We start from the raw sequence: 6,581 nt of genomic DNA, 5'->3' as shown, positions 1-6,581 counted from the left end.
CCTCAGACCCGCAAAAAAAAAAAAAAAAAGTAGTGGATTGCCAAGCATGGTGGCACACACCTATAATTCTAGTACTTGGGAGGCTGAGACAGGAGGATTGCAAGTTCAAGGCCAACCTCAGCAATTTAGTGAGACTTTATTTATTTATTTATTTTTGCGGTACTGGGTATAGAACCCAGGGGCGTTCTACCTCCAAGCTATACCCCAGCCCTATTTTTTATTCTTTATTTTGAAATGGTCTCACTGAATTGCAAAGGCTGAGGCTGTCCGTGAACTGAGATCCTCCTGTCTCAGCCTTCCAAAGCGAGACTGTTTTATTTATTTTTATTTTATTTTATTTTATTTTATTTTTATTTTTTTGGTGGTACTGGGGGTGAAACCCAGAGGCGTTCTACCTCCAGGCTATACTCCCAGACCTATTTTTTTTAATATTTTATTTGGAAACAGGGTCTCACTAAGTTGCTGAGAGCCTCACTAAGTAGCTGAGGCTGGCTTTGAACCTGTGCGATCCTCCTGTCTCAGCCTCCCAAGAGTGGGGATTACAAGCGTGCACCACCACGCCCAGCAAAGTGAGACTGCTTTATTGTATTTATTTATTATTGTATTTATTTATTTATTTATTTATTTATTTATTTATTTATTTATGGTGGTACTGGGGGTGGAATCCAGAGGCTTTCTACCTCCGGGCTATACTCCCAGATTTTTTTTATATTTTATTTGGAAACAGGGTCTCACTAAGTTGCTGAAAGCCTCACTAAGCAGCTGAGGCTGGCTTCGAACCCATGCGATCCTCCTGTCTCAGCCTCCCAAGCACGGGGATTACAAGCGTGCACCACCATCCCCAGCAAAATGAGACTGTTTTAAATTAAAAAATAAAAAGGGAAGCCAGGCGTGGTGGTGCATAATTGGATCACGGTTCATATATATAAATATAGCAATTGGGTGTTTCTGGCACTGGGAGTGGCAGGTGGAGCTGAGAGACGGGTGAGGGGCGGCTGCACTGTGGATGGAGACTCATGCTCCATAAATACTCATCGGTGGAATGAAGGCAGCAAGAAGGAATGGTAACTATTGTGTTTCAGGCAGTGTCCTGCAGGGCGGGAGAGGGGCAGTTAAATGATCTGATGGTGAAATAAGCCGCACAGGTGCTTAGACACCCGCCGCTCCCCTGTCTCGCCTCCAGACCCCTGTGCCTGGGCCACCACCTTCACTGGCTGGGGCTTCACCACAGCCCCCATTCCTCCTCCAGCGTGTTCCCCTGTAGCGTGGGGCCTGAAAGCCAGTTGCTCCTCAGGGCTCCGCACATTTGCCACCATGGCTACATCAAAACGGAAGAAGAAATGGCTGTTTTCATCATCCACAGCGGCTTTGGCAGGGGCAGCGCTGGCCTCAGAGGGCCCGTGTCCCCAGAGGGCCATGGTTTCACGTGAGTGTGAGCTCAGAGCAAGGGCGCCACCCTGACCCTGGAAAGCCCTAGAATGGCTGGTGCAGAAACCCCGCAGGGCACACCCTTCATCAGCTTCCTGTCACCGGGAGGAGCCACCAGATCCGACCCTCAGGTCTGTAGCTCCCACCGTGTGCCCTGGAGTTACTGATGGAACGCGAGGGGCGGTCACAGCAGCCCGACCTGGAAGAAGGCTGCTCTCCTGGACGCAGTGGCGCACGCCTGGAATCCCAGGAGGACAGTAGGAGTGTGGGCTGGCCAGTGTGTGGTAACTCAGTGAGACCCTTTCTCCAAATAAAATGTCACTTGGGCTATAGCTTAGAGGCAGTTCAATCTCCAGTAACACACACACACACACACACACACACACACACACACACACACACACACACACAGAAACCAGGGGTCAGTGGCCTCTGAGCTGCTGCTTCCTCCCCTTTTGGCAGGTGTGGGTGAGCGGCAGGAGGATGAGGGGGGCCATCGCTGACCCCTGCAAATGCTTCTATCAGTGATGCGACTCACAGCATCTGTTGCATAAGTTTATTCTCAGTGTCAGTTTGCCCTGGCTTGATACACATGCTCCCAGTGGCCCGCGAAACAGGCACGAGCCTTGAGAAGCCTGCACTGAGAGGGAGCGTTCTCCCTGCACTGTAAAGTTAATGAGCCAGTAAGTAAAATGTACGGCATACCCTTGCACCCCACTGCTAGGAACCTCCGGTGGGCTCCACATAGCTCCGTGATGTCCTCACCTCCTACCCTTCCCGGGCCAGCCTCTGCTCAGTGTGGGGCCACGCACCCCCAGAGCCCCCACCTAATGACCACGCGCGTGTCACCGCAGCAGCAGAGACTTATCTAAAATAGCAGCTTCAGCCACGAGTACGGTGGCACATACCCATAATCCCAGAACCTGGGAGGCTGAGACAGGATCACAGGTTCGTGGCCAGCCTCAGCAATTTATCAAGGCTCTTGGCAACCCTGTTTCAAAACAAAAGATGAAAATAGTGATGGGGTGTAGCTCAGAGGTAGAATGCCCCTGGGTTCAGTTCCCAATATCACCAAAAGATACATCAATCAGCTGCTCCCTGCCTCTCCATCTCTCTGTTTCACGGCCTGCTTCATTACTATTCACAGTATTATGTGGGGCACCCCCCCACTTGCTGGATGACCTGCTTCAGGAGAGTGGAGACAGTGTTTATTAACCCCTGGAGTGGCCCGAGAAGTGCCCGGGTCCCTGGTTCCCCTCCCCTCCCTTGCCATGGTCTCTGTCTGGGTCCAGCCCTGGTGGTGCATCTCCCACCAGCTCTCAGGGACAACGTGGAAATTTCCACTTGGAAGCTGAAGAACAGCTAATTCCCTGTCCTGGGCTGGAGGGGCCGAGAGGAAATTTCCACAGCCACAGACTGTCTGGCAGGGAGAGCAGAGCAGCTGGGGAGCGGGGCGGGGCCGGGCGGCTGGGGATGTCTGCCTGCCCCTCTGCCCAGACCAGAAGGCACCGCACCGTCTGAGGGTCTACAGTGAGCTCACCTCCCGCTGCAGGTCCGTCGTGCAGGGGCCTGGGGTCGTCAACCAAAGGAGGAGCCAGAGGCTTTGTGACCATCACATGCAAGCACTTCTTTTGCAGATAGAGAAACTGAAGCCCAGAGAGGGGAAGCAATCTGTGCAGGGTCACACAGAAAGTTAATGACAGGAAACAGCCTCACCCCTGCGCTGCCTGAGCTTGGGCTCTCTTTCCTCGTCCATTCCCTCCCTCCCTCCTGCGCTTCCCTCCTTCCCTCCCTCTGTTCTCTGCCTCCCATCTCCCCAGTGGCTATTTTGGGCCATCCCAGCACCCTGGCTTCTCTGCCTGGAAACCTGGGGCTTCCTGAAGCTCTGGCATTGCACCTGGTCCTCAGGCCTCACAGCTGCTGCCCTCCTCCCTGCACTCCCAGGAACCCAGTGTCCAGGTTGTCCCCCTCCCAATTAGATCAGAAAGCCTGGGCTTGGCCAGGCAGCAGCAGTGCTTGGTAAGATCCTGTGCTGATTTCATTTGCACCACCATTTACCCTTGATTAATGAAGGGCACCCCACCTCCTGTCACTCGGCCCCTGGGCTGCACATGACTGGTGACCCCCCGCCCCATGCACTTTCTGGACTCCCGGGCCTGAGCCTCAGGACGGACCTTTGTCTGAGCCGCCCTGCCTGCCTCCTGCTCCTGGCCTTTGCTCAGCCCCGGCCTCTGGTCCACCTGGATTGCCTGGTCTGACCTGTATTGCCATCACTAGGTACTTAAATATTTACTGCTGATGATGGCAGTGACCCTGAGACTAATGAACAGCCGGGCCAAGAGGACCCGGATGTGGAGCAAAGGAAGGGCTGGGGGCAGCAGCCTTGGGCACCACCACCAGCGAGCTGCACTCCTGTGCCTGGGCCTCAGTTTACAAATTCATTTACAGCCGGGCGTGGTGGCGCATGCTTGTAATCCCCGCGCTTGGGAGGCTGAGACAGGAGGATCACATGGGCTCAAAGCCAGCCTCAGCTACTTAGTGAGACTCAGCCGCTCAGTGAGACCCTCTTTCCAAATAAAATAGAAAATAGGTCTGAGAGTGTATCCCAGAGGTAGAAAGCCCCTGAGTTCCATCCCCAGTACCACCAAAAAAATTAAAAATTTAAAAAAATCTGTTTAGAGGGGGCATGAAAATGCCCACTTTGCAGTCTGTGGTAAGGATTAGAGACTGCCCTACATGTAGAGGGCCAGCCCCTTGCTCTGGGAGCAGGCTACTTCTGCCCTGATAGGAAGACGTGAAAGCCTTGTAGAATAGCTGCCTCCTGCCCCAGCCTCACTCCTCCTCTTACCCTGCCTCATTTTATGTATTTATGTATTTATGTATTTATGTATTTATGTATTTATGTATTTATGTATTTATGTATTTATGTATTTATTTATTTGTGGTGGTACTGAGGATGGAACCCAGGGGCATTCTATGCTATATCCCCAACCTTATTTTTTATTCTTTTTATTTATTTTTTATTTTTTTTAAATTTTTTGGTGGTACTGGTGTGGAACCCAGAGGCTTTCTACCTCTGGGCTATTCTCCCAGACCTATTTTCTATTTTATTTGGAAGCAGGGTCTCACTAAGTTGCTGAGAGCCTCACTAAGTAGCTGAGGCTGACATCGAACCTGTGTGATCCTCCTGTCTCAGCCTCCCAAGTGCGGGGATTACAAGCGTGCGCCACCACGCCCGGCTTTTTATTTTGAAACAGAGTCTCACTGAATTGCAAAGGGCCTCACTAAGTAGCCGAGGCTGTCCGCAAACCTGGATCCTCCTGTCTCAGCCTCCCAAATGTTGGGATTACAAGTGTGCGCCACCACGCCCGGCTCCCCTGCCTCATTTTTATTCTCAGCTTTTATATAGGATCATGTGCTTCAGAAGGCCTGTTCTGTGAGCAACAGTGTCCCCAGCACTGAGAACAGGGCCTGTGCAGTGCACGGGAAATGCCAATAAATATTGGAAATGCCAATAAATATGGAAATTTCCACATCTGGTGGAAAAGCCAGATGTGGTGGCATAGGCATAGGGAAGCTGAGACCGGAGGATCACAGGTTCAAGGCTGGCCTCGGCAACTTGTGAGGCCCTCCACAACTTAGTGAGAGCCTGTTTCAAAATAAAGAATAATATAGGGCTGGGATATAGCTCAGAGGTAGAATGCCTCTGGATTCCATCCCTAGTACCCCTGCCCTCCACACATACACACACAGTAGTTATCCAGATAGAGCCACTGTCTGCAGGGAGAGGTCCCTGATGGGAAATTTTCCTGGAAATTGACAGAAATGTCCCTGGGGACAGGACAGAATCTGCCTTTGAGTACCTGCCATATCTCAAGGCAGCAAAGTCCAGTTACAACCATGGGGGACAAAGAGGGCCCTTCTCATGGCTGATCTCGCCTGCACTCCACGGCCTGGCAGAGAAGCAATGAAGGAACTGGCCCCAGTAACCTGTAGACTGAACAGGAAAGGAAAGCCTTGATAGCAAACAGGACCAGACCTTTTGGTTCCTAGAAGATGGGTCTGTATTTGTGGACCCAATAGGTAAAAGGTAGGGGAGCCTCTCTGGGGAAGGGGGGTCTCCAGAGGAATGACAGGGGCTCCGGTGAGAAGCCAGGCACTGCCTGAGCCATGCCAAGTCCTGCTCCTTCGACCACTGTCCCCTGATTGTCCCACCGTGAGCCTGTGTGCCTGGCATGGGTGAAGTTGCTGCCGGAGGCTCTGTGGCCCCAGCAAGGCCCTTTCTGTTCCATCCCTAGTTTCTCTCGCTGTGAGATGCCCCTGTTCAAAGGGCCCTCAAGAGTCTGCCGTCTGCAAAAGAGACCAAGGGTCCCTGGGTTCCCAGCAGGGGCACTGAACGCAGGCCAAACCCAGTGGTGGCACAGACTGGGAGGCCTCGGGAGGCAGGCTGCAACCTGAAGATCTCTGTGTGGTGAGGAAACAACACTTTAGAATTTGTCCTTTAGCTGCTGGGCGTGGGGACACACCCTTGTAACCCCAGTACTTGGGAGGCTGAGACAGGAGGATCTTGGGTTGGTGGCCAGCCTCAACTACTTAGTGAGGCCCTCCGCAACTCAGTGAGACCCTGTTTCAAAATAAAGAATAAAAAATAGGGCCGATGTAGCTCAGAGGTAGAATGCCCCTGGGTTTCATCTCTAGTACTGAAAAAAAAAAAAAAAAAGAATTTGTTTAGAGCTGTGAGCGTGACTCAGTGATAGAGCACGTACCTCGTGTGCATGAGGGCCCACGTTCAATGCCAGCGCAAAAAAAAATTCCTCAAGTCATTCCCACCCTACCACAAGCAAACACTAGTCTACTTTCTTTCTTAAGACTTGCCTTTTCTGGACAGTTCATAGAAATGAAATCATTCAGTAGGTGGGTTTTTCATTTTCTTTTCTTTTTCTTTTTTTTTTTTTTTTTAGCATGCCCTTGGGTTCAATCCCCAGTATCTCCCCCACCCAAAAAAAAAAAAATTGTTTTGCGACAGGGTCTTGTAGGCTGCCAAGGCTGGCCTCGAACTTTCTGTCCTACTGCCTCAGCCTCCCAAATGCTGGGATTACAAGTGTGCGCCACCACGCCCAGCTTAGTGGTTATTTTTATAACATTTAATATTG

Source organism: Muscardinus avellanarius (genome assembly GCF_963383645.1).
Source record: "Muscardinus avellanarius genome assembly, chromosome: 3".
Taxonomy (NCBI): Eukaryota; Metazoa; Chordata; class Mammalia; order Rodentia; family Gliridae; genus Muscardinus; species Muscardinus avellanarius.
Note: the sequence above shows the minus strand (reverse complement) of the source record.